This window comes from Mobula birostris, chromosome 2, assembly GCF_030028105.1.
Source record: "Mobula birostris isolate sMobBir1 chromosome 2, sMobBir1.hap1, whole genome shotgun sequence".
NCBI lineage: Eukaryota > Metazoa > Chordata > Chondrichthyes > Myliobatiformes > Myliobatidae > Mobula > Mobula birostris.
The window spans coordinates 93,635,162-93,649,518 of record NC_092371.1 but is presented as its reverse complement, the minus strand read 5'-3'; the positions used below and the strand labels follow the sequence as shown (position 1 = coordinate 93,649,518).

At 48.2% G+C, this 14,357-nt stretch overlaps 1 protein-coding gene across 1 annotated transcript in view; it reads left to right on the top strand.

Moving 5' to 3' along the window:
• Positions 1-14,357, top strand: part of rsph14 (radial spoke head 14 homolog) — a 786,151-nt gene that overhangs the window by 698,318 nt on the left and 73,476 nt on the right. The window lies entirely within an intron of this gene.

Below are 14,357 nucleotides of genomic sequence, written 5' to 3'. Positions count from 1 at the left end.
CTTCACAAATGTTATCACAGGTAGGTCAGGTCATAAAGAACGTTCGGCACATTGGTCCTCATAAATCAAAGCACTGAGTACAAGAGTTGGGATGCTATGTTGAAGTTGTATGAAGTGTTGGTGAGCCTAATTTGGAGTATTGTGTGCTCACAAGAAAGATATCAGTAAGATTGAAAGAGTGCACAGAAAGTATAGAAACACGTTACCAGAACTTGAGAACAAATGAGTTAGAGGGAAAGGTTGAGTAGATAGGGACTTTATTCCCTGGAGCGTAGAAGACTGAGGGGAGATTTGATAAATGTATAGAAAATTGTGAGGGGTATAGATAGGGTTAATAGAAGCAAGTTTTTTCCACTGAGATTGGGTGAGACTGCAACTAGAGATCGTTGGTTAAGGATGAAAGGTGAAACACTTAAGGGGAACCTGAGTGGGAACTTCACTCAAAGGTGATGAGAGTTTGGAATGACCTGCCAGTGGAACTGGTGAATTTGAACTCATGAGGTAAATGCTGCCTTGTGTCATACAATTGACACAGCTGGATGCAAACTTTTCTTGGTTAGCAGTTCGGTTTAATTTTGCTCATACTTCTTACCATGAGAAGGATGGTCCCTGTCCTCTCATTTTATCCAAGTGTAGCCAGTGCCCCATGAATGTCAGACAGCACACTTCTGATCAGCTACACAGAGTAAATTCACTGTGTCTCAGTTCTCAGTTTACACACCGGAGGCTGGCATTAATAGACTGGGAAAGATCTGGATTTGGTCCCAGTTTCCAGCCCGGCCAGCTCATCTCTGCCTGTTGTATTTTCTTCTGATTCTGTGGATTCTGGGATACCTCCTGAGAGCCTACAGAAGGGGCAGGAAGCTTGTGTTGCTATGGGCAAAGGTACGTTGTGAAGAAACCTGGTGGTCTCCTCCTTCTGCCACTGACACAGCTCCTAGTGTGTTCCTGATGCAAGGGCTGAGAGTTCTCAGTGCCATCCACGAGGAACTGTCCTGGATAGAGATCATTGCGTACCTCTAGGGGGACTTTAGCATCAAGCTGAGCCAGGCAGAATCAACCCGCAGCCCCACTGACAATGGTCAGTGCCACCTATGGGGTGCGGGGATGACTGACCAGGGCATGAATGAGTTTAGACACGCCAATCTCTCAGTGAAGTGCCACCTCAGCACCCAATGCCAAGGATGACTAATTTGGCAAGGTCTGATGCTGATCCAGAGGAGAAGAAGGGGGAAGGCTATCAACAAGAAAATAAGCAGCATGGTAGAATAGTGGTTAACCTAACTCTCTTACAGTGCAGGCAACCTGGGTTAGATTCCCACGGCTGTCTGTAAAGAGTTCTTATGTTCTCCCCATGCTTGTGTGGGTTTCCTCCCACATTCTAAAAACGTACAGATTAGTAGATTAATTTGTCACATGGACTCACTTGGGGGATAGGGCTTTTACTATGCTGTATCTCTAAATAAATATTTCTTTTCATGAATTTATCTTTTACCCAAGCCACTCTTTCAATAAAGTAAAGACTATTGATGAAGAGTCACCAACCCAAAAGGTTGAATTTCTTTTTCTCACCCAGTGTTTCTGAACCTGTTGAGTATGTCCATCATTCTCTGTTTTTATTGCATAAGTAACGTGCTGTAAGGTTTCACTGTAATGTAATAGTTTCTCTGTAGCAGCAATGTTTGGGTTATGGCTAGAAATAATGGGGCTTTGGAATGTGGGGCTATCCAATGAGACGGATGTCGTTCTTTCTTGTGGGTCTGGGAGAAGCGATTTTGCGGTCTTTTGCTGGAGAGAGATGAGGAGCGAAGTCGCTGATGGAGAGAGTTAACAGACCGCCGGACAGAGTGGACTTGGAGTGAGGGTCTGAAGGTCAGCGACGATCGGAGGAGGTCGATGGTGGACGAATGGTCTTGTCAGTGATCTCCAAGGTTGCGCATTAGACTGTTTCATGAGAATGGGCCCTTTTCTTTCTTTTGTTTCTTTACTAACCATATAGTCAAATTAAGAATTATAAAGCTCAATTGTTTAATCGCATATTGTGTACTGTTTGTTATTTCGTGGTACTGATTTATAACAAGGGAACACATCGCGCAGCATCCACCCAAACAAGATTTCTTAAGTTTGGCAGGGCCGAGGGCTGTCTTCCCCTAGATTAAGCCGCTAGCTGAACTGAGAGTTACAACTGTGGGGGTATCGTTCAGGATTGATTTCGTTGGATGCTGTGTGATTACCCTGAGCATTGAACCAGTGGGGTAGATATTTGCACTCCGGATGAATTGTTAATTTGCCTGTTTACTGTTAAAGTTGCAATTGCGGGGCAGAGGTTTGATAAAATGGCAGGTGCAGCTTTCATTTTAATGCAGACCAGCGCTAATGTATAGGTAGCTGGGGGTGGAGATTTCAAAGACAGGGTTCTCCCGTTTCTGAGGAGTGAGAGGAAGGAGTGGTCAGGTTTGGAATGTCTAATTAGTCCACATCTCCCAGGGGAGAGTGAGAATTCTGAGTTAGTATCCGCCCTTACCTCTCTGGCGAACAAATGGAAAAATGCCCAGGTTCAAAGTCCCAGCTATGGCAGGCTCCACCTGTTCTCTGGAATTACGCCCATCCCTAAAGGGGAGGAGGAGTATAAGACTTGGGCGGAGCGGACCTCTCAGTTGTTTGATGAGTGGCAGTGCTCTGATGATGTAAAGTGACAGTTGAGAGTTTGAGTGGGCGGCTGCTGATGTTGTGAGAGCGGTCATGTTGCGGTATCCCGTAGCGAAAACTGTCAATCACATGCAAGCCCTTTTGCCAATCAACTGTCCGGCTCTTGGCTCCATCCCTCCCCCTCCCTCTCCCACATTCAAATCTCTTACTAGCTCTTTTTTCAGTTAGTCCTGACGAAGGGTCTCAGCCTGAAACGTCGACTGTACCTCTTCCTATGGATGCTGCCTATCCTGCTGCATTCACCAGCAACTTTTATGCGTGTTGCAAGCACTGGACAATGCTTTTGGCCCGACAGGAAGCCCAATGGAGCTCATGGTGGGGTTTTAGAACATGCATCAGGAGAAAGGGGAGAAGCTTTCTGCTTATATTGTTCAGCTAGAGAGGCAGCTAAATTTCTTGCAGTGTAGAGAGGTCATTCAGGTAGCTAAGGTGGATCAGAGTGGATCAGATAGCCTGGGGCACCCAGTCCCAGGACCTGATAGCTTGGGGTCTCCTATTGTCTCATAAGACGTGCCCCCCTCCCTCTTTTGTTGAGCTGATCAGAGAGGTACGGGAAGAGGAGAACACGTCGGAGGCACAGGAGGACTCCAACAGCAGGATACAGTCTTCGGTAGTGGTCCCCTGCGGCAATGTGACCACAGACAGCCTGCCCCGGGGAGTGGTAGAGAAGATTGTGGCAGAGTTTAGAACAGAGATATGTCGGCTTTTATCAGCGGGTGTGACCTTCCCCTATATGATGGAGCTGATGGGGGGGTGGGGGGCACAGATCCCCCAAGGGGACAAACAACGTGGAGGTCTGCTGGCAGCAGGTGTCACACCAGAAGGAGAGTGAGCCCCCAGGTACCTCAGCAGGGAGAGTCGTTGGGAAAATTTATAGGAGACCCAGTGAGGGAACAGCCTGGTGTCTCTGGGGGAACACATTCCCAGCAATATACCAAGAAACCCTGGAAAGCGAAAGGCCCTATTCTTCAAGGCTTAGTGGGTCCATGCTCCAGTGTGTCGCTATGAATAGAGCTTATTTATGCTAAAGCCATACTTGACACCGGGTCACAGGTCACATTGTTGTATCGTTTGTTTTACAACCAGAATCGGAAGTATTTACCATTGACCCCATTCAGGGCACTGGAGATCTGGGGGCTTAGTGCTAGTGATTATCCATACAACAGTTATTTGTCAGTAAAGTTGGAGTTCTCGGAGGCCGATGTGGGAGTGTCTGAGGCCCTTGATACATTAGTGCTGGTTTGTCCGGACCCTGCTGAGAAGGACAGAGTTTCAGTTCTGGTGGGGACCAACACCCCTCTTGTGAAGAGACTTATGGGGGTCTGCAAGGAGAAGGCTGGCGAGAGCTTTCTGGGAATATTGTCCATGCACCCGGTGTTTCAGGCTAGTTTTGAGGAAGTGCGTGACTGCATTGGGCTGGATACCGAACTTAGGTGTGGGACTGTGTGGTTCAAAGCCAATAGTGGTATGGCCCAGGGAACTAGCAAGAGTGATGGGGACCCTCAAATTTCCTGGAGTACCTGAGGGTGAGGCCCTCTTAGTGGAAGCTCTGGAAGACCACGAGGGGGAGTCGGGATTTCCGGCTGGGGTACTGGTGAGGCCTGAACTGCAGAATATCTCGGTTGTACAGACGAACAGGATGGCAGTGATTGTCAGGAGCACTATGAAGAGGTAGGTCACCTTCAAGCGGGGTATGCCCCTGGTGCATTTGTTCCCGGTGACAGTAATGGCTAGTGCCCCTGTGAGACAAGCCAGGAAGAAACTATTGGAAAAGGGGGGAAAGCTGACCACTGAGTCATTCAACTTCGGGGACTCCCCGGTTCCTGCAGGTTGGAAGAGGAGGTTGGGAGAGAAGATGTTGAAGCTGGAAGGTGTCTCTTCCACTGATGAGTTTGATGTGCGTTGTTCCAAGAGCACTCGTCGCACTATCCAGGTGACCGAGGACACCCCATTTAGAGAGCGATCGTGAAGGCTGGCCCCCGCAGAGGTGGAGGATGTTTGGCAGCATTTGTGTAAGTTGAAGGAAACTTCACCGAGTCCCGAAGCCCCTATGCATCCTCAATAGTAGTGGCCAGGAGGAAGAATGGGAAGGTACGGATGTGTGTGGATAATAGGACTCTGAACAGGTGCACCGTCCCCGACCAGTATACCGTCCCAAGGATTGAAGACGTGCTGGATGCCTGGGTGGTGTGAGGTGGTTCAGTGTGCTGGCCTTGAGGAGTGGATATTACCAGATCCACATGAGTGAGGCCGTCTAAGAGAAAACGACATTTATATGTCCCCTGGGATTTTTCCAGTTCGAAAGGATGCCCCGGGGCATATCGGGAGCCCCTGCAACCTTCCAGTGGGTCATGGAGAAGACGGTGGGGGATATGAACTTGCTTGAGGTATTGGAGTATCTGGATGACTTCATAGTGCTTGGATACACCTTGGAAGAACATGAAGCGAGGCTGCTGAAGGTGCTGGGCTGCCTGAAAGCTGAGGGGTTAAAACTTTCCCTGGACAAGAGCCAGTTCTGCCAAACGTCTGTTAGCTACATTGGGCACATAGTCTTACAAGATGGAATAGCTCCAGATCCGGCTAAGGAAGAGGCAGTGACTACTTGGCCAATACCCCAGACCGTAAACACTCTGTGCTCGTTCCTTGGGTTCTGTAGTCACTATCGGAGGTTCGTGAAGGGCTACGCCAAAGTGAGTCACCCGTTGAATCAGCTTCTATGTGGTTACCCTCCCTTGGGAAAGAAAGGGAGGGAGAAAAAGGGACAGCATTGTGGAGAGTATCTTAGCCCGTCGGAGCTCTTTGGACTGAGGTAGGATGCAAAATGTAAGAAGGCCTTTCAGTCGCTGAAGGAGCTGCTGACCCAGGCACTGGTGCTGGCTTTTGTGGACCCCCTATTGCCGTATGCACTGCACATGGATGCCAGCCGAGAGGGCTTGGGGGGCATCCTGTATCAGGATCAGGGCACCTGGTTGAGACCCATTGCACTTGTCAGCCAGAGTCTGTTGCCCTCCGAGAAAAACTATCCCATGCACAAGTTGGAATTTCTGGTGTTGAAATGGGTGGTGGTGGATAAGCTGAGTGCCTACCTCTATGGGGCCGAGTTTGAGGTGAGGACGGACAATAACTCCCTAACTTATATCCTGACCTCAGCGCAAATGGATGCCACAGGCCATCTGTAGTTGGCAGGATTGTCTGCCTATGATTTCAGCCTGAAGTACCGGTAGGGAAGCAGGAACATTGATGCTGATGCTTTGTCCCGACGGGCACATGAGGGACTGGTCAGGGACGAGGAGTGGGAGAGCATTCCTGCCCCAGGGGTGAAGGCCATGTGTCTGTTTGCCATCACCATGAAGGCAGAAGGAAAGGAGGGGCAGGACCGAGCGGTGGATCAATTGGGAGAAGTATCGGAGGATTGCATTGAAGTCACTTCATGATGATTAGAAACATAGAAACATAGAAAACCTACAGCACAATACAGGCCCTTCAGCCCACAAAGCTGTGCCAAATATGTCCTTACCTTAGAATTTACCTAGGGTTACCCATAGCCCTCTATTTGTCTAAGCTCCATGTACCTATCCAGGAGTCTCTTAAAAGACCCCATCATATCCGCCTCCATCACCGTCGCTGGCAGCCCATTCCACTGGACAATTGGGGGTTGAAAAGACCTATGGATTGCTCAGAGACTGGTTTTACTGGCCCTGAATGAAGTTGGAAGTTGAAAAATACTGCAATGCACATGGCGGAAGACACTGCCTACACAGGCAGCACCTTTGTCCCACTTGCAGAGTGTGAGGCCTCTGGACCTGGTGTGTATGGATTTTGTGTCAATAGAACCTGATGCCAGCAATGCATCACGGATCACTACACCAGATATGAGCAGGCTTTTCCTACCAAGGACCAGTGGCTGTCCACGGTGGCCAAAGTGTTATGGGAGAAGTATTTAATTTATTATGGCCTCCCCAGATGGGTACATAGTGATCAGGGAGAGGATTTTGAGAGCAGACTCATCCATGAGTTACTGGGCATGCTTGGAGTCAAGAAGTCAAGGACCACGCCCTATCATTTGCGGGGTGATCCCCAGCCCAAGGTTTTATTGGACCTTGCTAGACATGCTCAGGACCTTGGAGATCAGCCAGAAGAGCAGGTGGAGTCAACATATTGGACATCTGGTCCACATTTATAACTGTACCCGAAATAAAGCTACCAGGTACTCGCCATACTATCTGATGTTTGGGCACGAGGTGAGGTTGCCCATTGACCCTTGTTTTGGGATTGACAAAGGGTGACTTACCACCGAAGACTTATCTGATCTGTGTGTCTGACATGAGACAAGAGCTTAAAAGGGCAAGCAGAATCAAAGAAATAAGAGGAGGTATGATCAGAAGGTGAGGTTCTCCCAACTCCTGCCAGGAGACCGAGTCCTCATAAAGAATTTGGGGCTACCTGGGAAGCATAAGTTGGCGGACTGTTGGGTGGCTAAACCCTATGTGGTGGAGAGTCAAATGCCAAACCTACTAGTTTTCTGGGTGAAACCAGAGGATGGGAATGGGCCTGTCAAGATTCTCCATCAGAACCACCTTGTGCCCCCGGGACAAAAGATGCAGGTAGACCCAGAGCCCGACTTTAAGCCTACACTAAGTAGGAGGACTCTGCAAAAACACGGGGTGACTGCAGGGCCCACAGCAGGAGAGATTAGGCCAGCCCCCACCCCTGAGAGGGATACTGATTCGGAGGATGTGTGGTATATGCTGCCTTTCACTAGCTCCCCATTGATTGAGGAACAGACTCCTGGCCTTTCTCCTGCTGAGTCAGGTGAAGTGGGGTGGGGTGGGGGTGGGGGTGGGGGGGAAGCTATCTGTGGACAGCCTGGATTGCAGCGGGACCTTGCAAGGGATGAAGGGGGGCTTGGCCACGGGACCAAGCGGTCCGAGTTGCAGATGGGCACGAGTGATAGGTCAGGGGAGGCCTCGCCAGGTAGACCAGAGTATCCCTGGTAGTGTCTGAACCCAAAGAGTTAAGTGAGGGGTACGGAGGTCTCAGAGAATTAGGAGACCATCGGATAGGCTGGCCTACGTAGCATTGGGGGAACAGAGTGTGACCCCTATTGTGTTGGGGAGCTATGTCACTGCCTTTTATACCTGGATTGGACTTTGTGTTTTGCAGGAAGGGTTAGCGAATTATCTCAATGTCATGAGGACATGACTAAATTTGGTGGGAGGAGAGTTTAACACACTGTAAGGTTTCACTGCCAATGTAATAGTTTCTCTGTAGCAGCAATGTTCGGGTTATGACTAGAGATAACGGGGCTTTGGAATGTGGGGCTATCCAATGAGACGGATGTTGTTCTTTCTTGTGGGTTTGGGAGCAGGGATTTTGCGGTCTTTTGCCGTGAAGAGATGAGAAGAGAAGACACGAATGGAGAGAGTTGGTAGACCACCAGACGGAGTGGATTTGGACCAAGGGTCTGAAGGTCAGCGACGATCGGAGGAGGTCGATGGTGGACGAATGGTCTTGTCAGTGATCTCCAAGGTTGCGCATTAGACTGTTTCATGAGAATGGGCCCTTTCCTTTCTTTTGTTTCTTTACTAACCATATAGACAAATTAAGAATTATAAAGCTCAATTGTTTAATCGTATATTGTGTACTGTTCTGTTATTTCGTGGTACTGATTTATAACAGGGGAACACATCGTGCAGCATCCACCCAAACGAGATTTCTTAAGTTTGGCAGGGCCGAGGGCTGTCTTCCCCCAGATTAAGCTGCTAGCCAAACCGAGAGTTACACATATTTTCAGCATTTTTCCCATTTCCTCCATTCTAACATTGTTTTAAGATGTCTGACTAGAACTGTTTACATGGAACAGTTTCAAAATGCTTTCTGAAAGCTTTCCTTGTATCAAAATGCTTCAAGACCTGACTTCAAACAGAAAATAAATTCACAAGCTCCCAGGACCTTGGCAATACAACTTTGCTGTAATTCCCAGTGCTCTCTGCTCAGCTGTGTGTGTGGATGTGGTGCACACACCGTTTCCCATGGCAACAAGCTGTTCTTCCACCACGACAAGCTTCTCTTGCTCTTGCTCTGTCTAATTGCTGTCTCCATTGCCCTGCTTATTTAGACCGCCTTACCAGCGGCATACGGCAGTTTGCCAAAGGTGTATGTGTGGAGATCAAGGTCAGCCAGCATCATGAGAGGGAGCTCTGAAACTAAACGGCTGAAAAAGCCACTTCCACCTCACATCTTACACTATTTGATATGCACTGTGTGAGTGGCAGTAACTTCCTGTCAGCCAACTTGCTTCTGAGCCAAGCTTTTTTTCCAATAACCAGTTGAAAGATTTGCTGTTTCTCACACCGCTTTCAAGCCTTGTTGAGTGTGTGAAGCTATTGGTGAATGAAGCAATGAGAGAGTCAGACCAGCAGCTGCTGGAAGCTTCCAGATTCCCTGCAAGGACTCAATGAATAGAGCAGCATCCATGGGCGGAAAAGAGTTGTCTGCATTTCCAGATGAAACCCTGCATCAGGACTGAGAGGGGAGACGGAAGATGGCTGGTCTGAAGAGGGGAAAGAGAATATTGAGGCAGGAATTTGAGGAGAAGAGGTATAAGATGGCAGGCAGATAATGCCAGGTAGGAGAAGGGAGGTGGGTTTGGGAGACACCAGAGGATTCTCCTTGTTTTGCTCCTCATAGGTACTGAAGAAGTCTACATTCTCTTCGATAGGAGTTCAGTGAGGCCCTCTCTCACTGCTCCTATTCTGTAGTCTATTCTGGCTTCTTCCCCCTTCCCTTTCCAGTCCTGATTAAGGAACTTGGCCGAAATTCTCCTCCACAGATGCTGCTTGACCTGCTGAGTTCTGGCAGCATTTTGTGTGTGTTACTATCAACATCTCATCTTAGCGTATCTAGGCTGAAAGGGAGGAGAAACTGTGGCTGCCACTCCTGACCGTTAAACAGTGAGCAGCTGGAAGGTGCAAATGTATGTGACCTTTAGGCAAAAATGTCTGTGATAACTTTAGTGATGGAATGGCCAAACATGTCAAATACTTCAAGTTCCCCTTCAAAGAATTTGTAGATGCGTTTATTCCGCAACTGTGTGCCATCACTCCAGGAGGTGGAGGTGTGGGGCATGCGTGGGGCAGAATGTTGGAGATCTCCGTGGACCAGAGGAAGGTGGGGGAACACCAGTCACACAGACATTTCACCCTTCAATCACTAAATTGCTAGAGCTGTTTGGGAGGGTTTAAACTAATTTGACATGGGGATGGGAACTGGAGTTATAGTGCTGAGGATGGGGTAGTTGGCTTATAGAGGCATTGTGTAGTGGGACTGCTAGCAAGGACAGACTGGTGATGGGGCAAAATTGCAATCAATGAGATGAGTTTCAATGTAAAAGGGGGACAAAATTGAAAAGAGTGATGAATACAGAACTGAAGGTGTTCTATTTGATGCACGCAGTATATGGAATAAGGTAGATAAACTTATAGCACAGTTACAGATGGGCAAGTATTGTAGGCATCACTAAATCATGGCTGAAAGAAGATTATAGCCGGAAGTTTTACATCCAATGATACACATTGTATCGCAGGTAGGCTAAGCAGTGGGGTGGCTCTGTTGGTAAAAAATTAAATCAAATCTTTAGAAAGAGCTGACACAGGATCAAAAGGTGTACAGGTAAGAAACTGCAAGGGTGAAAAACCCCTGATGGGAGTTGTATACAGACCATAAACCAGGATATAGAAAATGCATGTCAAAAGGGCAATGTTACGATAGTCATAGAGGATTTCAATATACTGATAGATTGGGAAATCAGGTTGGTGCTGGATCCCAAGAAGGGGAGTTTGTAGAATGCCTAGAAGATTGCTTTTTAGAGCAGCTCGTGGTTGAGTCAGCTATTTTGGTTTGGGTGTTGCGCACTGAACCAGAATTGATTAGAGAGCTGAAGGTAAAGGAACCCTTAGGAAACAGTGATCTTATTATGATAGAATTCACTGTGCAGTTTGAGAAGGAGGGTTATAATATGCACCTAACCACGCCAGCTTCTGGAATTTCTATGCTCTAACTCTCTGGAGTATGGATAGCTGGCATGGTCCCTTTAAGATTCAGTACTGTCCCGTTAAGTGCACAAACATGAGGAAATCTGTAGATGCTGGAATTTCAAGCAACACACAGATAAATTGCTGGTGAACGCAGCAGGCCAGGCAGCATCTATAGGAAGAGGTACAGTCGATGTTTCGGGTCTCGGCCCAAAACGTCGACTGTACCTCTTCCTATAGATGCTACCTGGCCTGCTGCGTTCACCAGCAATTTTTATGTGTGTTGCCGTTAATTAACTGCCATGTTTTGGCACCAGGATTTCAGTATTTAAGGAGCAGCTGAACAGAGGTTCTGTGCTCAGCCATAAGCTTTCTCAGATTACTGCCCAGTGTCTTGTGTTGCACTCAGTTCTAGTTTCAGTCTCATATTGTGTCTCGATCCTAGTCCTGGATACTCCAGCGCTTGGGTCCAAACCATCCTTGTCAAGGTCTCTCGTCACAGTACGATTGAGCCAACGTGGACCCAGCGGGGTATCAGAGTCCTTCATCAACTGTGGCCAGTCACTGTGAGAGGATTTCTACACAGATCCTGGAGATATATGAACCCCAGGTCACCGTGCATCAACTTTCGCAAGGAAGAAGCTGGAGCCAGTACATCTTCCAACCCTGGAGAGATTTGACAGTGACCTGGGTTCGTGCCACGGCCTCTTCACTCAATGTTCTTCAGTGTTCAAAGTCCAGTTGTCCCTGTTCCCTCTGGTGCATGGAAAAGTGGCTTTGTGATCACTCTCCTAACATAGAGAGCCCTCTCCTGAGCCACTGTGCATTGGAAGCAATAGTGGGAGATTTGTGTGGATTCAGAAAAAATCATGGCCACCATGCGAAAGATATTTCATCATCCCACCTGAGCAAATAGAACCTCAGACCTTCTGATGAAAGTGCATCAGGTCAGTCAGTCAGCAGCCAACTACACTATTTAGTTCCAGACTTTGGCCCAATAGAGTGGCTGGAACAGAGATGCCTTGGCCATTCTATACTGTCATGAATTCTGGGATGAACTAAGGATGCCCTCGCCCTGGGGGAGTCAGCAAGGGACTCAGAGATCCTAATCAACCAGTCCATCCGCCTCAATAACCCTCTGGCAGAGCATACATGGGACTACATCAAGAGGTCGAAGAGGGTTTAACCCTGAGCCCAGTCTCAATGCATCGCAGTTCCACCTCCGAATCTCGGACTACAACCTGCCTGCCCCCATTTGTGGACTCAGTTTAACCCAGGCAGATCAGCCTCACAAAGCTCTCCGCCATTGAGGGGTCCTGGTGTTGGAGTCAAGGCTACTGCTATTACTGTGGAGAGACAGGTCACCTATGGGCAAATGCCCGAGGCTACAGGAGAGCTGATAACACTGTCCTATACCAGGAAGACTGCAATGGTAGCAGCTGCCACTCCCAACCCTACAGATTCTGGCGTCATACTAAAGACAGAGATCTCCTGGGATAAGAACTGAAGAGAGGTGAAAGCTTCTGTAGACTATGGGGCAGTTGATAATTGCCTGGACCTGGGGACTGCCTGTTGGCTCGACATACCGCTGTGAGAGTTGAGCCAGTCCATGCCTGCCACGGTCTTGGACAACTGTCCACTAGGTTCCGGGCAGATCCAGCACCAGATATTGGTTTTGCAGATGACGATAGGGATAATGTGGAAGACATTAGTTTCTACATCATTAATTCACCACTCATACCCCTGATCTGCAGGTACCCTTGGCTATCCGTGGACTGGAGGGAGGGAGAATCATTGCTTGGTCCAGTCATTGTGAGAGGGTACGTTTGTGGCATGAGGATCCAACCCACAGACTCCCCCAAGACCAACGACCACCAAAGGAGCAGACCAGTGTGAGGTAACCTGTAGCCCTTCCCTCAAAGACAGACAAGCGGGTCTTGGCCAGCGGGACTGTGTGAATCCTGACCCTGTCTAGTCAGGAGCGTGTGGGAGCTGGAGAAAGGGGTTCTCTAGTTCAGGTGAAGACCAAGGAGGTGCCCAAGCAGTCGAGATCTCCTGCGGCTGAGCCTAAGGTCCCGACTAAAAGAAGGACTCCTAAACACAGCCCCCTGGGGACACAAGGCCCATCTGTAACACCTCATTGCTGCTGTCTGAGGATATGGATGAGGAGTTGGACTCTGATTTGCCTACTGGTTCAACAAAGGAATCTAGTAAACCTAGGGAAGAGATGCTGAGATCTGTCAAACATTCTAAGAAGTATCAGAAGTCGTCCTTGAAGGAATGTTCTGAGGAATTTGCAATGCCCAGAGCAATCAAAGTTCTTTCTGTTTACAAGGACTTGAAAGAGGTCTTCAACAAAGGAAAGGCCTCGGCTCTTCCACCACACCAACCCTATGACTGAGCTACAGACCTACTGCCTGGTACTTGTCCTCCACTGGGTCAATTGTACACACTCTCAGGTCCAGGGACCACAATGGATGAGTACATAAAGGAGGCTCTTGCCGTAGGCTTCATTTGGCCTTCCACCTTACCAGCCAGCTGAGGCTTCTTTCTCGTACAGAAAAAAAGATGGGAACCTGTGGCCTTGCATTGATTATAGAGGGTTAAACTGTATAACGGAGAAGAATCATTATCCCCTTCCACTCATAAATGCTGCCTTCAAGATTCTCCAAGGGGCAAGAGTATTCATGAAGCTAGACTACAATCTGGTCTGCATAACAGAGGGCGATGAGTGGAAAACCACATTCAATACATCAACAGGGCACTATGAGTACTTGGTTATGCCCGTTGGCCTTGCAAATGCTCCAGCAGTTTTTCAGGCCTTTATAAATGACATGCTCCGGGATACTCTCCATAAGTAAATACTTGTCTACTTGGATGATATCCTCATCTTTTCGAAGTCCATGGAGCAGCATGTCGCTCACATCAGGGACATTTTAAAGAGACTTCTAGACCATGTGCTTTAAGCTGGAGAAGTCTGAATTTCACGTGACGACCATTTAATTTTTAGGTTTCATCATCTCCATTGGCAATCTCTAGATGGACCCTACTTTGACTCAGGCAGTCGGAGATTGGCCACAACCATTCAGTGTCAGTCAAGTCCTATGATTCCTGGGTTTTGCTAACTTTTACCAGAAGTTCATCAGGAACTTCAGCTCAATGGCAGCTCTGCTGACGGCTCCAACTAAGAAATGCACGGACCCTGTTGTCTGGATGACCAAGGTGGAGGTTGCTTTTACAGAGGTCAAACAATCTTAGATCAAACATCAGCTCCCATCTTGGTTTCACCTAACCCAAACCTTCCCTTCATTGTGAAGGTGAGTGCCTCAGATATCGGAGCGGGTGCAGTGTTGTCTCAATGGTCCCCTCTGGACAGTAAACTGCACTCATGTGTGTTCTTCTCCATGTAGTAATCCAATCGCAGAGAGAAACAATGATTCCAGGAATCAGGAACTACCCACAGTTAAATTGGCTTCGGTAGAATAGAGTCCCTGGCTTGAGGTGGCCAAGAACCCTTTTGTCACTTGGACAGACCACAAGAACCTGGCTTATATTCTTGAGGCCAAGAGACTGAATTCCAGGCAGGCCAGGTGGGCTTTGTTCTTTAACCGCTTT